Source organism: Notolepis coatsorum (assembly GCF_963971535.1).
Source record: "Notolepis coatsorum genome assembly, chromosome: 7".
In the NCBI taxonomy this organism is placed as follows: Eukaryota; Metazoa; Chordata; class Actinopteri; order Aulopiformes; family Paralepididae; genus Notolepis; species Notolepis coatsorum.
The window spans coordinates 151,771,652-151,793,891 of NC_140171.1; positions in this window are offsets into that span (position 1 = coordinate 151,771,652).

Genomic DNA, 22,240 nt, shown 5'->3' on the forward strand with positions numbered 1-22,240 from the left:
CAGCTGGGCCCTCTTGTAGACGGTAGCTGCCGGTCCACAACGAAGAGACGTGAGGCGACCTCACTTGGGGTAGAGCGCCGTCTCACCTGGACTCCTCTCGGGGGGGTAGTTCCAACACTCAGCAGTGTTGGCTGTTATCCATGGCATAATCAAAGCACCCAAAGCACGTAGATAATCCAAGCCGTGTAGGGCTCGTCGTCGTCCGGGTAAAGTAATCCAATGTACAGGTCCACTCGTCCTGGCCCAGAGCTCCTCGGATGCAAGCACCACACGTGGTCTGCCCAGCCTGGTTAAGACTCTAGATAACGCCAGGAACGATGGGGGTACTGCTCACGTTATAACTCTAACCGAACGATGCACCATACATAATAGACTATTATTAACTTAATAGAAATACGTCCCACTCGACGGTATAGTGCCAAACTATGACAATTCAACTATTAATCCACACGATGTCTCAATGCCTATTCTGAGGCCAAGTAGGCCATACTGCACCACACGTGGGTCGTGGGTGAGGCTTCACGCCTGTTACTAGGTTGGAGGGTAAAGGACTAATGGACTAAAAGAAAGTTCTACTTTACTTGCGCCATATATATATGCGCTGTGAACAAATAGTACCATTCGTATTTCGCCAGACGTATTCCTACGCGGAACCGGGCTTGTAACGACATGTTCGTCGGCACGATTGAACTTGAACCAAGGGGCTTGGCTGCTGGCGCCAGGTTCTCGTCCAATGGTAGAATGAAACTATTATGGGCTGTTAGTAGACTAAAGGGATATTCAGTGTATATGTACAAGGAATATACAAGGGATATCAAACGATATACAAATACTATTAAATATATATCCACAAATAAATATATATATTCGGTTTAATCTGATCCTTCACAACAGCGACGCTCATACATACTGGTGCACTCTTATATCTCGTCCGGGTTACACACCGGCATTATATGGTACCTACTGCATATCACTACATCCCCCCTGTTTAGCAGCATCGCCCCATATAATTAGCGGAACACTCTTATGTCAATAGTCCACTGAAATCACATCACCAAGTGCAAATCCTCCCCCTTATTTAGGTTTACATTCACCCCCCAAGACCATAATGATAACAAAGCACCAGAGTCCCCATGATGACCCAGCCTTGTGCTCCTGGTGTTGTTCTAGCCCTCTGTAGTGGGCATCTTCCGTGCAATTATGTGTGCTCAGGTCACATAGTCTTTGTAAAAATCTGGTCTGTTCACAACCCTCCCACATCTTGTGCGTCTTGGTCCTGGGCTATTGGGCACCTGTGTAGTACAGGGTGACATCGTAGGTGTTTCCGGTGGGTCACTCTGCATTGTAGGTGTTTCCGGTGGGCCCTCGTGGGTGTCCTCTTGAAGCTGTGGCACAGCAAAGTGTGTCTGTGTTGGACTTCTCTGCATCTGTGGGATGTATAGCTCACGCAGGTGGCTCCTGCACCGCCTGACCTGGTTGCCATTTGGTGTTTGTACAACATAGATTCTTGGCTCATTGCATTTTTGTACAATGATAGCTGAATGCCATGTCCCTCTATCCTTGTTCAGCACAGTCGCATGCTGTCCGGGGCAGAGTGGGGGTAATTCTCTGCGGCAGCTGCGGTCGTGATGCTCTTTTAGGTCCGCTGTTCTCTGTTCCATGTGAACCCTATGCTCCTCCCTGCCTGGCTCTGCCCGACTTGGCAGCAGGGTGGTGACAGGTCTCCCAAATATCAATTCTGCTGGTGATGGCAGTTTACTGTCGATGGGCGTCGCTCTGACCTGTAGTAATGCCATCTGTAGATTGCCTCCCTGTTCCAGGGTTTTGGTCACAATTGATTTGATGTGTCTCACGTGCCTTTCAATGAACCCATTGCTCTTTGGGTAATGGGGAGAGCTTGTGATGTGTTTGACTCCCCAGTCTGTTACAAACCTTTGGAAGGCCTGCCCTGTGTACTGTGGCCCATTATCTGTTAGGATCTCGTCTACTCGGCCAAACAGTGACAGGTACATCTGCATTTTTTGTGCGACTGCATGGCTAGACACATTAGGCATTTCATCCACCAGTGGATATTTGGAATACCTGTCCACAGTCAGAAGGAACTGGCGACCTTTGACCTCAAATAGGTCAGAAGCGATAGACTGCCATGGTTTGGATGGTATGTGGTGTGGGTGGAGAGGTTCTTTTGGATTTGCATCTTGATGTTCCACACACACTCTGCAGGATCTGCACACCCTTTCGATGTCATCATTCATTTTGATCCAATAGACACTTTCTCTGGCAAGGCGACGCGTTTTCTCAATCCCTTGGTGGCCCACATGTAACTGTTTCAGGATGTCCTCAGTCATGGAGTCTGGGATGAGTACCTGTCTACCTTTGAATATGACTCCTGCTTCCATTGCGAGCTCATCCCTGAAGGACCAGTAAGCACGCAGGTCCTTCGGCAGGTCTTTGATGTGCTCTGGCCATCATAGGTGAATGACTTCTTTGAGGGCATTAAGTTTGAGATCCCTCACTGTTTCTGTACGGAGAGCGTCCTGTTTCTCAGGGGAGAAGTTTATTAATGCAATGGTATATTGCTTCTGATCCTCGATCTCCATATCAACTCCATCAATGCGCTCATCTAGCTCTATGTCCCCATGGTTTTCTGGGTTTGGCAACCGGCTGAGGGTGTCTGCCAGGATCATTTGAGTACCGGGTCGGTACATGACTTCATAATTGTACCCTTGTGTCTTTATCAGCATGCGCTGGAGTCGTGGTGGTGCAGCATGCAGTGGTTTTGCACATATGGTCACGAGTGGTTTGTGGTCTGTTACCACGAGAAACGATTTCCCATATAGGTACGTGTGGTATCGCTGCATCCCATATACAATGGCTAGCATCTCTCGCTCTATATTGCTGTATCTTGACTGGCAGTCAGTCAGTGTCTTTGAGCCAAAGGCGATGGGTCTGTTGTTCTGCACCAAAGCAATGCCCAATCCCTTCTGTGATGCATCCACTTCCAGGGTTAAACGTGTGTTTGGGTCATAGTACTTCAGACATGCATGCTCGTGACTGTTGACTTCAGGTCCTCGAAGCATTTCTGGTGGTCAGTGTCCCATATCCATGGAGCTTCGTTTTTTAGCAGCCCCCTCAAGGTGTGAGCCTTATCTGCAAACTTTGGTATATAGGGGGACAGGTATGTTAGCATTCCCATGAATCTGTGCAGATCATCTTTGTTTTGGTGTGTTGGCATGTGTTGTATGTCCCTGATCTTATCCGGGTCTGGCATGATGCCTTTGCCTGTGTACAGGTTGCCGAAGAAGGAAATGCTGCTTTGTTTTATGGTGCACTTGTCGCTGTTGAAAACAACACCTGCCTCGCCAGCTCGTTGCATCAGGTTGATCAGGTTCTTGTCATGCTCTTCCTCGTTTGCTCCATATACTGCTATGTCATCAGCTATGCTGACCACACCTTGGAGCCCCTCTAGGATCTGGTCCATCTTGGCCTGGAAGAGGTCTTGAGAGACACTCAGACCGAATGGTAAGCGCTTCCAGCAGTACCGGCCAAATGGAGTCCGGAATGTTGTTAGGAGTTGTGAGTCTTTATCCAGGTGTATAGACCAATACCCTGCTTTTGCGTCAAGCTTGCTAAATATTTTGGCATTAGCAAATTCTGGGTTTAATTCCTCCACAGTTGGAATTTTGTGTGGGCATCTCCTAAGGCTGGCATTCAGTTTTTGAGGATCTAGGCATAGCCTAAGGGAGCCGTCTTTTTTCGTGCCGTACGTCAGACTGGAGCACCAGTCTGTGTGTTCTTCCACCTTTCTTATCACCTCTTGCTCCACCATTTTATCCAGCTCTGATTTTAGCTTGTCTTTGATGTGGATACTGCATTTCCGTGGTGGGTCAATGAAAGGTTCAGCATCCTTTTTCAAAAAGAGCTTAGCGGTTCCACTAAAATTGCCTAATTTATCAAACTGGTCTGGGTAAGCTTTCTTTAGCTCCGCAATGTTTGATATCCTCTTCAGTGGTCTCTGGCTGTTGTTAACCTTCTTGTTTACTGTATCAACATTGACCGTTACCAGGTTTAACAGCTCGCTGGTTGGCAGTCCAACTACAGCTGGACCTGGCACATCCACAACATAGAACCTGGCATTGATCCATTGTGAGTCTTTGTACTGGCATGGAATGTCGATAGTACCCATACAGGGAATCTGATGACCACTGTATGCCGATAGCCTCCTGTAATTTTTCCTCAGCTTTTCATGCGCACACGCATCCTTGCCATACATCTGTCTGAAGGTGCGTAGTGGAAGAGTATTGCCTGATGCCCCTGTGTCTATTTTTAGACGGAGTGTATGTCTGTGGCCTGGTAGGTCAGGTGGTCTCACGTTCAGTGTTGTGTATGCCTCTTCTCTGGGTGGCTTGCTCTCAATGCTGTGCATGCACTTCTCACTGATGGTGATTGAGTAGAATTTTGTTTGATACTCCCCTTCTTCATCAGCCTCTGTGCTGTCTATAGCATTGATATGGGACTCACCCCGCTGTCTGTGGTAACTCCTGGAGGCCTGTTGTCTGTCCTGTCTTTGTGGTGGTGGTGGAGACTTGCTTCTTTGGCCTTGACCGAAGCGTTGTTGTCCCTGCCGCCTGCTTTTCCTGCAGCACTTCGCCCAGTGGCCTCTGGTACCACAGGCAGAGCATTCATCGTTGAATGCAGGACATTGACGGGGTTTATGGCTCCTGCCACAGTTTTGGCATATTCGCCCTCTGTCCACTGCATGTATTTTCTCACCATGTGACATACCCAGTTGGTGTAACTGTTCATTGCCTGCTGATAGGGCTTCATATTTCCGCCCCTCTTGTAGCACCTCTTGTAGAGGATGGCCTTTGGGTTTGCTGTACAGGTCATTCCTCAGAGCATCGTGGGGTGTGCTGGCAATGATCAACTCCATTAAACGTTCATTGAGCTCTTCATCAATAAACTGGCATTTTTGAGCTAATGTTCTGGCTCTGGTCACAAAATCATCAATGCTTTCGTCTGTTTTTTGTCTATATTGCATTAATTGGAGCCTATGGATTCTAAAGTTAACATTCAATTTTAACTGACCTTCATAGAATTCCCATAGTTTGGCTGGCTTTTTCTTGTCAGCCTCACTGAGTCCACTAGCATTCAGCCGTTTCAGTCCTTCATCTCCAATGCCACGACATATTTTCTGTGCCTGTTTAGCACCGTCCTCTATTTCCTCATCTTCCAGGTAAAGAGACATTTTTTGTTTAAACAATGAAATAGCCTCACCCTGATCCGGGTCGGCCCAATTCATTGTTGGCAAATGTGATGCCATGACGTCTTCTTCTCAATAGGGTTGCGCTTCCAGCGTGCGGACTGCTGCTGTCAGTTGTCAGCTGTCAGATTGCTTCATTAGCGCCGAGTTAGCGCTGACGGAGTGACGGGTTTCCTACGTGCCGATGCAGAATTATGCTCAGACAATCTCCCGTCCTGCTTGTAGCAATCCACTACTGTTACCGCTGTCACCATGAAGTGTTATCGAGACAATGAAGACACCGAGTTGCAGACTGGACTCAACCCAGATAGCAAAAGGTGTTAATTCAATGTTGATTTATGGTCAAAATGCTTGATTTTTGGTTAAGGTCGACGATTGATGGTGAATCACCCATTAACCGATGAAGCAATTGACTAATGTTGAAAACATGTCATTGAATCAATATTGTTTTGTGGTTGCATTTTAATGATTGAAATGCCAATATCTAATAAATGTTGAATCAACGTATGCTGCTCAACGTATGCTGTCGTCATTGTCTCATCACCCAGACTGCACTGCACTTGTGCCCCGCCTCCCAGAATGCACCTGTGCGGCAGCTTCCTGGCAGCTAGCTACCTCATGTCTCTCTGCATAGTTAAGACTGGTGAGTACTGCATGGCAATAATGTCGATTATGTTGTATGTTGTATGTTGTATGTTGTATGTATGCTTTCGATTGCAAACGCCAGTGGAGTAGTGCCGTGTTCGTTTTTACATGGTAGAGAATATTATATTAACCGTTATGCATGCCTGCTAGCTGAAGCTAATTTAGCTAGTAGCGTTAGCAGTTAGCTATAATGTTTCTTGATTTTGGTGTTTAGTGATATCCACCTGTTGCATATAAGAATATAAGAGGCCAGGTATCAACGTTAGCTCCCGGAACGATAGCCAGTTAGTTAGCACCAGCCAGGTATCAACGTTAGCTCCCGGAACGATAGCCAGTTAGCCAGCACCAGCCAGGTATCAACGTTAGCTCCCGGCTAACTGGCTATCGTTCCGGGAGCTAACGTTGATACCTGGCTGGTGCTAACTAACTGGCTATCGTTCCGGGAGCTAACGTTGATACCTGGCTGGTGCTGGCTAACTGGCTATCGTTCCGGGAGCTAACGTTGATACCTGGCTGGTGCTGGCTAACTGGCTATCGTTCCGGGAGCTAACGTTGATACCTGGCTGGTGCTGGCTAACTGGCTATCGTTCTGAGAGCTAACGTTGATACCTGGCTGGTGCTAACTAACTGGAGCCTGCGCCGGTCTGTCTGTCGAAGACCGAGGGAACCGCATCAGGCTTCAGCTGATTAGTGGTCTTCTGGACAAACCTTCCACCCCCAACAACATAATCCGAGGCAATGAAGTGTTCGCTGGAGAGCTTCATTCCCTGTCCAACAGGCTGATCGCGCCGCCTGAGTGCAGCTAACAGTAGCTACTGTCTGTAACTGTGATGCATTTTCTGTTGCAGTCCAATGTTCACCAAAACACACACCCACACACTTATAATTTGTTCCTCAACGTTATATAGACAGGTCATGTTTTGTAAACTAACGTTATGTTTAGAATGGAATGAATACATGGGTCGGGAAAGATAGTTAGCTCAAAGCTAATCCGGCCTGTTTAACCACTAGCTTCTGTTAGCTAATGCTGGCTGAGCAAGGAAACTAACAGTAAACGTTTTTTACATGAAATACAGCCCAAAAACCCTGCTGACAAACGTTTGCTTATTAAATACATTCTATACTATAATAATACAAACGTTTCATTGCCTCTCTGTGACGACAAAGTTGTTTAAATAAGGGGAGAAAAGTAGCTAAAACCAATGTATTTGGATGGGACAGGAAGTGCCATTGGCAACCGGAAGTCAGCTGGAAATGGCTACTTTGAGATTGTGCAAGTGGAGAATTATAGCTTTTTTTGTAGGCTAACGTCAGTAACGTTTCAAAATGTGGCTTATGCTGTATTCTTTAACAGGATACACTGGCACAATCAGTTAGCTTAGCATTGCTGCTACCATTATGCTTGCTTGCTAAAAAGTCATGGTAAACCAACAACATGGCAGGGTGCAGGCATACAGGCCGGGCCTGTCTCTCTCCCTCCCTCCCTCATGTGTTTGTGCTTAAAACAGTGAATGATGACCGCATGTTCTCAGAGCATTTTCAGAGCACTGTTAAACTGTTAAATGGTCATTTTAAAACTAATATAAGAAATTAATGTATAGTGGTATATTTATGAGGGGAAAGCATATTTGCAACAACTTTTAACATTTATACAGGTAGGTTATTGATAACTAATTCTGTTATGAGTGTCATATTACAGTGACATTCATACAGTATCCTTTGATTTCACATAATTTAATTATTATTTCACAATAAAATGCTGTAATCAAAATCCTCTCTAATATCACATCAGATTTTGTAATCTCACAATAACATAGCAATATTTCACATTTAATTATTATTTCACAATAATAGTAATCAAAATCGAAAGACCATTTGCATATTATTGGTATCTAGGGACATCTATGGACCTCAGGGAATGTATTCACATTGTCAGAAATATTGTGTCTATTGCTTATTTTTATAACGTGATTTTTTCTGTGGCTTATCTAAATACTAATTTGATGCTATGACTATGTTTATATCGCTATATGCTTCATCTCCCCTTTAAGTTTAGGCACTCTTTCGAAGTTGGTTAAGGTTAGAGTTTGTCTTAGAGCATGGCGATAGAACGCCAGGTAGTTTGCAGGCTGTTTGGCGTGCCACTGGTCATGCTAATGTTGAATGAATGAATGAAAACTTTATTTAACAGATTGCAGAAGGGGTACAATACAGTATGGCTCAATACACACAATTGTTAAGGGGATGCAGACCAGAGAAAGACGTTTTTGTCTCGTTTACATCAGGGTCCCCCATTTTCAATTCATAGTGACATTTATGACATACACATGATGACATTTATGGCATAGGGAGGGACATACATGACATACAGACGTTTGGTTATATGCATGGTATTTTCTAATGAACAATATAACAATAATATAATAATGAACTCTCTTGATATTGATCAAAATGTAGAATTATGCAAATGTTTCACCCTGCACATTGCAATGCAGCACATTAATCAGGACCCTCCCCCCTTTTTTCTTTTTTTTTCCAGAATCACGTACCAGTTTCAAGAAGCTGCACGTTGCAGCAATTGAAGCAAAGACCTGTTCTAGCCAAGTAAATACCACAATTTATGTACCATTACATTGACTATATAGTTAGACGTTTGGTTATATGCATGGTATTTTCTAATGAACAATATAACAATAATATAATAATGGACTCTCTTGATATTGATCAAAATGTAGAATTATGCAAGCGTTTCACCCTGCACATTGCAATGCAGCACATTAATCAGGACCCTCCCCCCTTTTTTCTTTCTTTTTCCAGAATCACGTACCAGTTTCAAGAAGCCGCACGTTGCAGCAATTGAAGCAAAGACCTGTTCTAGCCAAGTAAATACCACAATTTATGTACCATTACATTGACTACAGCACCTCATCACTATGTCATCTTATTCTCGGGCTAAAAGACGTAGAGTCAACAAATTACTGAGAGAGACAGAGCAGGCTATCCTCACTGATTATAAGTTAATTGTTGCTGCTAATTCAAGGACAAACCATCACTCTTTAGAGAACTACAACACCCCATCTGGTGTTTCACAGCGTAGACAGATGGCCGGCGATGACGGGCAGCTTATGAAAGGCAAGTCTATTGGACATGGTGTAATTCCTCGTGTGATTTGCTGCTTATTTTTATTTCTCACTTAATGATTTTAACTCTTCTTCTGAAGACCTTACCATCCAGAAGAATAATTCAATGCTTGCTGAATTACTTGTCGTGGTGAAGGATCTATCCAGAGATGTGCAGTTCATCAAGATCGAGTTGGCTGAGGGCAACATATCTGGTGGGACCAGGGGACACAGGGTGGCCACCACAACCACTATGCTCCCCTTCCAGCTGCCAATCGCCAGTGAACAAGACTTCAATGAGGCAGAATCATTACTGATGGAGCAATCAGTCCGTCAAAAGATGGTAATTTATTGAACTGCATTCATTTATCAAATGTAGATCGTTTCAGTGTGGTCTTGTTCAGGGGAAAAATGTGTTTAGCACTTTCTAGTTCAAAACGTGTTAGTGCTTGTATATCTGCTATTTATGAAACGTTTTGAAATTGTTCAAATATACCGTTTACATATGGACAGTGTGAGGTTTTGCCCGCTGCTCACCACCTTTTCTCTGTTTCTTTAAAGCCTACTGTTAGAAATTCCCTTCTCACTCACTCTCTCTAGCCCCCACCCTCTCGTTCTTTACTCTCGTTTACTCTCAGTGGCCACACCTGGACTATTATCAATTACCTCTCGCACTTGTGGTGGCAGGCTAATTAGTTCCCCTGTGGGCTTTAAATACCAGGGCTCTTCCCCTCGTTTCGGCGTGGGGTCGTGTTGTATTCATGCTGAGTCATATTCTCTAACATCTAGACTCTTTCGGGAGATCCTCTGGTCTACCAATGCTGTAAGATGGATCTCTCCAGCCTTGAGATGTTTGCTCCAGCCTTCGTCTGCTGTCGCCGTAGCCTGTGGAGGAGACTGTTCTGCGCTCCCTGTAACTTCCACGGGAGGCACCCCAGCGTTCCACTGCAGACCCCAGCGCAGCTGTTCGTCCTGACGCACATCTAGACCAACGCGCATCTCCCGGACCCTCGGGCTTGGCACGCTCTCCAGTCACCAGCGCGCAACGCGCATCTGCAAGGGCTTGGCACGCTCTCCAGTCACCAGCGCGCAACGCGCATCTTCAAGGGCTTTGGCCACCTGTCGCCGTTTGCCTGGAGGGAGACATTGTACTGCGCTCTCTAATTCTCTACGGGAGGTATTCCAGTGTTCCACTCCAGACCAGCGCGCCAGATGCGCTCAAGCCTTCGCCACCTGCCGCCGTTTGCCTGGAGGGAGACACTGTACTGCGCTCTCTAATCCTCTACGGGAGGTATTCCAGTGTTCCACTTCAGACCTTCGAGCTTGGCACGCTCCTCCGTACCAGCGCACAGACGCGCATCTTCCAGACCTTCGAGCTTGGCACGCTCCTCCGTACCAGCGCACAGACGCGCATCTTCCAGACCTTCGAGCTTGGCACGCTCTCCAGACCTCAGCGCGCCGACGCGCATCTTCCAGACCTTCCTGCTTGGCACACTCCTCCATGCAGACGCACCAGATGCGTCTCTCGGTTCCGACGCGCACACCAAGGTGTGGCGCGCACTCTGTTCCTCGGCTCCGACAGCGGCTACCCGGTGGACGACACCCTCGCCACCGCCACTGTTCCGACGCGCACACCAAGGTGTGGCGCGCACTCTGTTCCTCGGCTCCGACAGCGGCTACCCGGTGGACGACACCCTCGCCACCGCCACTGTTCCGACGCGCACACCAAGGTGTGGCGCGCACTCTGTTCCTCGGCTCCGACAGCGGCTACCCGGTGACGACACCCTCGCCACCGCCACTGTTCCAGCACTCTGTTCCTCGGCTCCGACAGTCGGCTACCCGGTGGACGACACCCTCGCCACCGCCACTGTTCCAGCACTCTGTCCCTCGGCTCGGACAGCCAGCCACCCGGTGGCGATGCCCTCGCCCCGCTGCTGTCCCTGTACCATTACGCTTACGCCTGGGTGAGTTTTGATTGTGATGTCACTCACCCAGCGTAGTGCCCTTGCCCCCGTTCCCGCTGCTGTCCCTGTACCTTTACGCATACGCCTGGGTGAGTTTTGATTGTGATGTCACTCACTCAGCGTAATGCCTCTTGCCCCCGTTCCCGCTGCTGTCCCTGTACCTTTACGCATACGCCTGGGTGAGTTTTGATTGTGATGTCACTCACTCAGCGTAATGCCTCTTGCCCCCGTTCCCGCTGCTGTCCCTGTACCTTTACGCATACGCCTGGGTGAGTTTTGATTGTGATGTCACTCACTCAGCGTAATGCCTCTTGCCCCCGTTCCCGCTGCTGTCCCTGTACCTTTACGCATACGCCTGGGTGAGTTTTGATTGTGATGTCACTCACTCAGCGTAATGCCCCTTGCCCTCGTCCCGCTGCGGTTCCTGCACCATTACGCATACGCCTGGGTGAGTTTTGATTGTGATGTCACTCACCCAGCGTATTGCCTCCTTAGTTCTCACTTAGTTATTAGTTTGGACATTTCATCTCCCACTCTGTTTTGTTCTCTCGTGGATATTATTTTGGACATTTCATCTCCCACTGTGTGTTTGTTCACACGAAGATAGTATTTACTTTGTTACTTTGTTATTTGGACTGTTCTGCATCTGCTCTGTTTGTTCCCTTTGAATATTAACCCTCTCCTCTGTTCTGCAGAGCGGCCCAGATGTTTTCCCACCAGTCCCCAGTTCCTCCCTGTCCCCAGCCCGCCTCCGCGGTTCTCTGTCCCCAGTTCCTCCCTGTTCCCCAGCCCGCCTCCGCGGGCCTCAGTCCCCTCTGTTCCTAGTTCCTGGTCCCAAGTTCTCCCCTTCTAGTTCCACCTAGTTCCTTGTCCCTAGTTCTCCTAGTCCCCAGTTCTCCTGTTCCCTAGCTCTCCTTGTCCCGACATCTCCTAGTCTCTAGTTCCTCTGTTTCTTTAAGCCTTCCCCTAGCGTTCCTTTAATGTTCCCTTAGGCGTTCCCTTACCTTCCCTTAGTGTTCCCTTTTCCTGCCCGCCTCTTAAAGGCACTTTACCTTCCCCTCTTGTGTTATTCCAGTGTTTTGTGTTTTCTCCCTTAAAGGGACAGTGCCCTTTTTCCCTGTTCTAAATAAATATCTGTTTCTTGGCAAACCATCATACCTGTCTTGTGTTGTGCGATTGGGGTCGGTTACAAACCATAACAGACAGGAGGGTTAATGTGGTTAAACCTAATGACTGGCATGGGCTGGAATATCAGTGCATGCATAAAGTGTGTGTATAAACAAGTTGGTTGCTCTGTGTTCATAAAATAAACGTTATGCTGTTTCTAACGCAGGGCCTTCATTTTCTTCTCTCTGATTTAGATTTCTCGCCTGGCTTTGGTAGGAGGCACCAATTCAGAGAACCTGATCAGACTGATGTTGAAAACTGCTATGACCAACACCCTGGCCAGTGGGTTCAACTGGGCTGGAAAGAAAGACAAGCGTTGTTCAGAAAGCAAGAAGCCATTCAAGCACACCACACTACAAGCCTGCATGTTTGGTGAGCTTCCTCCCCTGCAAACTACTTCATAGGTTAAGTTTAGGTAGTGAGGTGGTGATGCTGGTGATGCTGGTGATTCAGAATATAATTATGCTGTTGCAAAAACTTAAAAAAAAAGTGTTATGTTGGAATAAAGTGATGAAAGTGCAACCTATAAGAAATGGACAACGTAATTGGTGAGCTTTAGAGGTGCATGGATACACATTGTATTGCCTAGATGGTGTCAGGCTAGGCGATTGCTTAATTCTCTTTCCTATCCAGTCTAACTGGATGCTGACTGTAGCTTGTTACTGTAGACCTACAGAGTGAGTAATTGAGTGATTAAAAAAAATCGCACTCGTGTGAAGTGAGGGGTGCTCTTATCATCGTACATCATCTCACCCACCTCTCTTCCTCACTTTTTTATTTTTGTGTCTATCAGCTGCTGCTGACAGTTTGACCCCAAGCTGACCGACCAGGACTACAGCGAAACTGTCAAGAAGTGGCTTCGTTATGCGCCAGACCGGGAGGGAGGCATCTCAAGGAACCGAAGTGACCCGTCAAGCGAACCAGAGTCAAACTTAGGGTACCCCAGCACAGCACACACTGTTTCCCTGGTTCATACAGTACAAGGAATTACCCTCATGGACACTGTTCTTCCATGGACGGCATCTACTTGAATGACTACTTGCTTCAGCCTGTTCTTGGAACCGAAGTGACCCAAACTTAATTGTCAAGCGAACCAGAGTCAAACTTGGGGTACCCCAGCACACTGTTTCCCTGGTTCATACAGTACAGCCTGTTCTTGCAGTGTTTATTTTTTTTATTTTTTATTTTAACCTTTATTTACCCAGGGTAGGTTCGCTGAGCACGGATGCTCTTTTTCAGCTACGCCCTGCTTCACATTCACAGAGTTCCATTCACACCTGGGAGCTGCCCAGGCCTAACAAAATTAATAGTTGGTTTCAGGTTGCCGACCGACCCTGCCGATTTAGGTGCGACCCAATATATTTTATGAGTTTTTAGAAAAAATGATTAAAAAAAAAAAAAAAAAAAATTTTTTTAATAAAGTTTCATAGAAATCTTAGTCAAACATTTAGTATTATGGATATTAAACATGCTGGCAGAGTACATGCATCCATGTTGTTGTGAACATTTTAATTAAATAAAGAAATTCCCTATCCATAGTCGCCGTGGGAAAGAATAAAATAAAAAAATAAAATAAAATAAATTCCCTACCTACCCATGGCCAAACTGACAACCAACCTGAAACCAACTATTAATTTTGTTAGGCCCCAGTACAACCACAGTCTGACACTGTTGGCCACTGAGCAACTCCACTGGAGCAGTTGGGGGTTTAGTGCCTTGCTCAAGGGCACTTCAGCGGTTGGTGTTAAGGGTATGGGAGAGAGTTATATGGGAGAGAGTTATAGAAACATTAGGGGTGTAACGGTACACAAAATCCACGGTTCGGTACGTACCTCGGTTTTGAAGACACGGTTCGGTATTATTTTCGGTACAGTGGGGGGGGGGGGGGGGGGGGGGGGGGCGGGAATCCAAAAAAAATTGCTTTTCATTTATCTATTTATTTAACTGTATTAAACAATATAAAACGAATTGGCCATAATTGACTGAGCAAACTAATGCTTACTGCTGTAACCTACTAATAACACTTAAGTAAATCTGAAGATTATTATATAGCAGATGCCTTGGAGGATAAGTCGTGGACAACTGTAGATCATCACCGGCATTATATGGTACCTACTGCATATCACTACAATAAGTGTGCCTCGACTTCATTTCAGTAGATAGTCTCAGAAGGAGGTCAGTGTGTGACCCAGAGGAATCCAATTTGCATTCTTTCCACAGCTTCCGTATCACAGAAACCTAAGACATGAAAAATGTATAAGAAATAGCCAGTGTTTTAAGTTGTAAAATGTTAATCAATGCACAGAAATAAATCTTCATTAGGCTAATACTATATAGTTTACACTTAAAAAGAATATCAACCTTCTGCTTGTAGAGCTCGTTTCTGAGCCTGTCTTCCGAGACTGTGATTTCCTGCCCCTCTGCTTGTTTTTGAGGACGGACTTTCTCAAATTCAGTGTGCCTTACAGTGTATTGCAAGGTCTGACATTGACCAAACTTGATATGCATGACCTTGGTGGGCTCTAGGTCAACTCCTGAAAAGGGGGTCAATGTCAGACTTTGCAATCAAAAGTTAGGGGGCTAATAACCCTTGCCATAATTTCAGTGCGCCCCCTAACTTTTGATTGCAAGGTCTGACATTGACCCCCTTTTCAGGAGTTGACCTAGAGCCCACCAAGGTCATGCATATCAAATTTGGTCAATGTCAGACATTGCAATACACTGTAAGGCACTGTAAGGCTACTGTCCTGCCTCACTTCCAGTGATGAAGCTAAGCTATGCTAACGGAGCGTCTATTCCCAAAGCTAAAATGCACGCACAGAGACAAAAAAGGTATGTATCTTCTTGTCTAACTCCAGGGAAGATGTTAAATAAGCTAATTTCCCAAAATGTTGGAGTTCCCCTTTAAGGATAAAAATCAACATGTGTGATTGTCTTCTTTGGTTACAAAACCACGACCAATCATATCCATAGACAGTGTCTTCCAGAAGTACAAACCGGTACTTGTCCACGCCACGAAGCCCCGCCTCAAACCCGTCCACGCCACGAAGCCCCGCCCAGACGTTGGGCTCTGTGGCTCTGCAGATATACCCTACTCGAAATGAACCGGAGGTTACAACACCGGTGCCACGGCAAGAAATCAAACCAGCCCAGGACAAAGGACAAAGGGTTGCCGCCAGAGAAGACACAGGACAAAGGACTCCCCCCTCAGTTATTGCAAAGAATTAAAAAATATATATATATATATCATTTTTTTTTAATGACATTATTTATATATTTGTATATTATATACTGTAACTGTATAACTGTAACACTGTATATTATAAGTTTATCCTGCTCAAAGCACTTCACCATTTTAATATTGTGTGTATTGAGCCGTACTGTATTCTCCAATCTGTTAAATAAAGTTTTCATTCATTCATTACACTACTGTACGTACACAATCATACGTGTAAAACCGACAAGATTGCAGCAGAGTAGATTTTCGAGTGATGACAGACTGTCACAGACTGATTGAATGACAGGTGAAACAACTAATTGTATTCACCTCCCGTCTCCCGCCCTTCCCACGCGCCACGAACCACTGAGCTACTGTGATACAGTGCTTGCGCAGTCAGTCGATTTTAGCTAGTTGTCAGACTTTGCTAGCACAGAATGTCTCACTCGCAGAAAAGAAAAATATCAGATTTATTTTCGAAACGTCCCGCCGGTCCCAGTGACAGTCCCACTAAATCTGATAAACGTCAGAGAGAGACAGAGACGACAGGTTCAGCCTCAGCATCAGGTATTGAAGAGTTAACTGAGTCTGTTCCCCTATACCCCCCCTCGGGCGCCAGGGGCTTCCACTGAGGGGTGATGCAAATAGGGATGGGGTGTTATGGCAGCTCATGATGGAAAGAGTGCGCACAGAGTCTGATCCCGAGTTGAAGAATTGGCTCCAAAAGAGACAACTGGATGTCCAACAACATCCAAAACGAAATCTTACAGCTGTTTGCCCATGATATTCTTTTTTTTAAACTTAAATTTTTTATTAACAGTTATTTAGACAGACAGCACTTACAAAAAATAAATAATAAAAAATGAAGAAACTAGCATCACAATAAAACAAAATGAAAAAACAGTGCACATAAATATTTACATGGGTATCACATGGTTAGTTGTCTGGTTCCCCTACTGTTGTTTTCTAGGTATTTGATATAAAGGTTGATTGTGTATCTCCCTTAAACAGGCATAAACAGGTAATTCCTACTCAAAGACGATAAATGCTGACTAAGGTTTGTATGTGTGATCTGGGTCCAGAGACCCTCCTTGAGCTTCTTTCTTCCCTTCTCCTTCGTCCTTTTTTTTTTTTTCTCTTGTTTATTAACTTTCACTTTGCCTTTTGGTTCACCCATACACAAACCACCTCATCCCTGAATATTTAATATCACACCGTTAAACAGACATAAATAATAAGGTATAAAAGCATTCAGCACTTGTAATATCCCAAAAACAAAATAGAAAATATTAACTAAAGTACAGGTGTGTGACATGGGTTCATAGACCCTGCTTGAACATCTTTCCTCCTTTACCCTTCGCTCTCTTGTGTTGCATTTGGTTCTTCTTCTGTGATGTCGTTCTCGTTCCTTTTATAATCCTCCCACTTTGTTATGGTTTGTAACCGACCCCAATCGCACAACACAAGACAGGTATGGTGGTTTGCCAAGAAACAGATATTTATTGAAAAGGGAAAAACAGGGAAAAGGGCACTGTCCCTTTAAGGGAGAATCACAAATACAGGAATATAATATGAGGGGAAGGAAGGGTGCCTTTAAGAGGCGGGCAGGAAAAAGGGAACACTAAGGGAAGGTTAAGGGAACGCCTTGGGACAGAGGAACTAGAGACTAGGTAAACAAGGGACAAGGAGAACTAGGGAGAGAGGACTTGGGACTAGGAGAGCTAGGGATAGAGGACTAGGGACTAGGAGAACTAGGGAGAGAGGACTAGGGACTAGGAGAGCTAGGGATAGAGGACTAGGGACTAGGAGAGCTAGGGAAAGAGGACTAGGGACTAGGAGAGCTAGGGATAGAGGACTAGGGACTAGGAGAACTAGGGAAAGAGGACTAGGGACTAGGAGAGCTAGGGATAGAGGACTAGGGACTAGGAGAACTAGGGAAAGAGGACTAGGGACTAGGAGAGCTAGGGATAGAGGACTAGGGACTAGGAGAACTAGGGAAAGAGGACTAGGGACTAGGAGAGCTAGGGATAGAGGACTAGGGACTAGGAGAACTAGGGAAAGAGGACTAGGGACTGAGGGGACTGAGGCCCGCGGAGGCGGGCTGGGGAAACAGGGAGGAACTGGGAGGACTGGTGGAAATCATCTGGGCCGCTCTGCAGGACAGAGGAGATAGTTAATGCACAAGGGGAAAAACAGAGCAGGTGCAGAACAGTCCAAATAACAAAGTGAACAAAGTAATAATATCTTCGTGTGACAAACACACAGGGGGAGATGTAAAGTCCAAAAATACTATTCTAAGTGAGAACCAAAAACAGAGGCAATACGCTGGGAGAGTGACATCACAATCAAAACTCACCCAGCGTATGCGTAATGGTAAGGGGACAGCAACGGGGCGAGGGCCTCGCCACCGGGTGGCTGGCTGTCCGAGCCGAGGACAGAGTGGTGCTGGAACAGGCGGCGGTGGCGATGGCGGTGGCGAGGGTATCGCCACCGGGGAGCCGGCAGTCCGAGCCGAGGACAGAGTGGTGCTGGAACAGGCGGCGGTGGCGAAGGTGTCGTCACCGGGTAGCCGACTGTCGGAGCCGAGGAACAGAGTGGTGCGCCACTGCTTGAGTGCGCACCGGAACCGAGAGACGCGTCGGGGTGCGTCTGCGAGGAGGAGTGTGCCAAGCACGAGGATCCTTGGAAGATGCGCGTTGCGCGCTGGAGACTGGAGAGCGTGCCAAGCTCGAGCGGTCTGGAAGATGCGCGTTGCGCGCTGGGCTGGAGAGCGTGCCAAGCTCGAGCGGTCTGGAAGATGCGCGTTGCGCGCTGGTCTGGAGAGCGTGCCAAGCTCGAGCGGTCTGGAAGATGCGCGTTGCGCGCTGGTCTGGAGAGCGTGCCAAGCTCGAGCGGTCTGGAAGATGCGCGTTGCGCGCTGGGCTGGAGAGCGTGCCAAGCTCGAGCGGTCCTTGGAAGATGCGCGTTGCGCGCTGAGGACTGGAGAGCGTCTGCGCTGGTCTGGATGTGCGTCAGGACGAACAGCTGCGCGGGGGTCTGCAGTGGAACGCTGGGGTGCCTCCCGTGGAAGTACAGGGAGCGCGGACCAGTCTCCCCCACAGGCAACGGCGACAGCTGGCGAAGGCTGGAGCAAACATCTCGACGCCGGAGAATGGAACAGCATAGGCAGACAGAGGATCTCCCGAAAGAGTCTGGATGTTTAGAGAATATGACTCGGCAAGTATACAACACGACCCCACGCCAAAACGAGGGGAAGCGCTCTGGTATTTAAAGCCCACAGGGGAACTAATTAGCCTGCCACCACAGGTGCGAGAGATAATAGAATATCGAACAGGTGTGGCCACTAAGGGTAAGGAACGAGAGGGTGGGGGCTAGAGAGAGTGAGTGAGAAGGGAAAATAAACAGTATAGAAGGGAAATAAACAGTATAGGCTTAAAGAAACAGAGAAAAGGTAGTGAGCAGCGGGCAAAACCTCACAGTATCCCCCCCTCCAACGGGAGCCACCCGGCGACCCAAAACAAATACAGACAGAGTGGCAGGGGGCAAAACAAGAGGTACTGGCCAAGCCAGCAGGGGAAGCCACCACAAGAGTGGGGCTAGCAAAAGAAACAGGGTCGCCGAGGGGTAACTGGGGGAACTGGTCTAGAGGAACTGGTCTAGAGGAACTGGGTCTAGAGAACTAGTCTAGAGGAACTGGTCTAGAGAACTGGTCTAGAGAACCGGTCTAGAGAACTGGGCTAGAGAACTGGTCTAGAGAACTGGTTTAGAGAACTGGTTTAGGGAACTGGTCTAGAGAACTGGTCTAGAGGAACTGGTCTAGAGGAACTGAGGGGCAAGCAGGGTAGCAAAGGGGTAACCATGGTAGCACCGGGAAAGGGCTAGCAGAGGGAAGGTTGCTGCCAGGGCACTGATAGCTACAGGGCCTATGCTAGCTGTACTGCTACATCAACATAGAGGCTGCGCAAGCTGCCGGAGCCAGGCTAGCAGAGGGAAAGGGTAGCTGCCAGGGCACTGATAGCTACAGGGCCTATGCTAGCTGTACTGCTACATCAACATAGAGGCTGCGCTAGCTGCCGAGCTAGGCTAGCAGAGGGAAAGGGTAGCTGCCAAGGCACTGATAGCTACAGGGCCTATGCTAGCTGTACTGCTACATCTACATAGAGGCTGCGCTAGCTGCCGGAGCTAGGCTGGCAGACAGGGCTGGACCAGCATGAGAGAACAAGCTAGCTGGAAGGACAGTCCTAGCTGTGGGAATAACTACACAAAAAAGTGGAGGCCATGCAGAGGGAAACTGGGTTAGCTGCCAGGGCATGGCTAGCTACAGGGCCCATGCCAGCAGCAAGGGCTGCATAAACATAGAGGCTGTGCTAGCAGCCGGGGCAAGACTAGCAGACAGGGGCTCTGCTGAGGGACTGGGTTAGCCGCCAGGGCATGGCTAGCTACAGGGGGGTCAAACAGGGCAAAACGGGAAGCAAACAGGGGAGCTAACCGGGGAGACCAACAAGCTAAACAGGGAAGCTAAACTGGGCCAAACAGGGGAGTAACAGGCTAACAAGGGAGCTAAACAGGACTAACAAGGAAGCTAAACTGGGCTAACAGGGAAGCTAACAGGGCTAACAGGGGAGCTAGAGGGGACAAGAAAAAAAAAGGCAAACTCAACATACACAGTCTGTGCTGGCTGGGGTCGTAGACTTGGTGGGGTCGTACTGTTATGGTTTGTAACCGACCCCAATCGCACAACACAAGACAGGTATGGTGGTTTGCCAAGAAACAGATATTTATTGAAAAGGGAAAAACAGGGAAAAGGGCACTGTCCCTTTAAGGGAGAATCACAAATACAGGAATATAATATGAGGGGAAGGAAGGGTGCCTTTAAGAGGCGGGCAGGAAAAAGGGAACACTAAGGGAAGGTTAAGGGAACGCCTTGGGACAGAGGAACTAGAGACTAGGTAAACAAGGGACAAGGAGAACTAGGGAGAGAGGACTTGGGACTAGGAGAGCTAGGGATAGAGGACTAGGGACTAGGAGAACTAGGGAGAGAGGACTAGGGACTAGGAGAGCTAGGGATAGAGGACTAGGGACTAGGAGAGCTAGGGAAAGAGGACTAGGGACTAGGAGAGCTAGGGATAGAGGACTAGGGACTAGGAGAACTAGGGAAAGAGGACTAGGGACTAGGAGAGCTAGGGATAGAGGACTAGGGACTAGGAGAACTAGGGAAAGAGGACTAGGGACTAGGAGAGCTAGGGATAGAGGACTAGGGACTAGGAGAACTAGGGAAAGAGGACTAGGGACTAGGAGAGCTAGGGATAGAGGACTAGGGACTAGGAGAACTAGGGAAAGAGGACTAGGGACTGAGGGGACTGAGGCCCGCGGAGGCGGGCTGGGGAAACAGGGAGGAACTGGGAGGACTGGTGGAAATCATCTGGGCCGCTCTGCAGGACAGAGGAGATAGTTAATGCACAAGGGGAAAAACAGAGCAGGTGCAGAACAGTCCAAATAACAAAGTGAACAAAGTAATAATATCTTCGTGTGACAAACACACAGGGGGAGATGTAAAGTCCAAAAATACTATTCTAAGTGAGAACCAAAAACAGAGGCAATACGCTGGGAGAGTGACATCACAATCAAAACTCACCCAGCGTATGCGTAATGGTAAGGGGACAGCAACGGGGCGAGGGCCTCGCCACCGGGTGGCTGGCTGTCCGAGCCGAGGACAGAGTGGTGCTGGAACAGGCGGCGGTGGCGATGGCGGTGGCGAGGGTATCGCCACCGGGGAGCCGGCAGTCCGAGCCGAGGACAGAGTGGTGCTGGAACAGGCGGCGGTGGCGAAGGTGTCGTCACCGGGTAGCCGACTGTCGGAGCCGAGGAACAGAGTGGTGCGCCACTGCTTGAGTGCGCACCGGAACCGAGAGACGCGTCGGGGTGCGTCTGCGAGGAGGAGTGTGCCAAGCACGAGGATCCTTGGAAGATGCGCGTTGCGCGCTGGAGACTGGAGAGCGTGCCAAGCTCGAGCGGTCTGGAAGATGCGCGTTGCGCGCTGGGCTGGAGAGCGTGCCAAGCTCGAGCGGTCTGGAAGATGCGCGTTGCGCGCTGGTCTGGAGAGCGTGCCAAGCTCGAGCGGTCTGGAAGATGCGCGTTGCGCGCTGGTCTGGAGAGCGTGCCAAGCTCGAGCGGTCTGGAAGATGCGCGTTGCGCGCTGGGCTGGAGAGCGTGCCAAGCTCGAGCGGTCCTTGGAAGATGCGCGTTGCGCGCTGAGGACTGGAGAGCGTCTGCGCTGGTCTGGATGTGCGTCAGGATGAACAGCTGCGCGGGGGTCTGCAGTGGAACGCTGGGGTGCCTCCCGTGGAAGTACAGGGAGCGCGGACCAGTCTCCCCCACAGGCAACGGCGACAGCTGGCGAAGGCTGGAGCAAACATCTCGACGCCGGAGAATGGAACAGCATAGGCAGACAGAGGATCTCCCGAAAGAGTCTGGATGTTTAGAGAATATGACTCGGCAAGTATACAACACGACCCCACGCCAAAACGAGGGGAAGCGCTCTGGTATTTAAAGCCCACAGGGGAACTAATTAGCCTGCCACCACAGGTGCGAGAGATAATAGAATATCGAACAGGTGTGGCCACTAAGGGTAAGGAACGAGAGGGTGGGGGCTAGAGAGAGTGAGTGAGAAGGGAAAATAAACAGTATAGAAGGGAAATAAACAGTATAGGCTTAAAGAAACAGAGAAAAGGTAGTGAGCAGCGGGCAAAACCTCACACACTTTCCCCATCTTTCCCCAAATTTCTCTTCCTGTAACCTCAGCATGTGTTATCCTTTCCATATCCTGTATTTCTTCCACTATTCCTACCCATTTTGCTATTGTCGG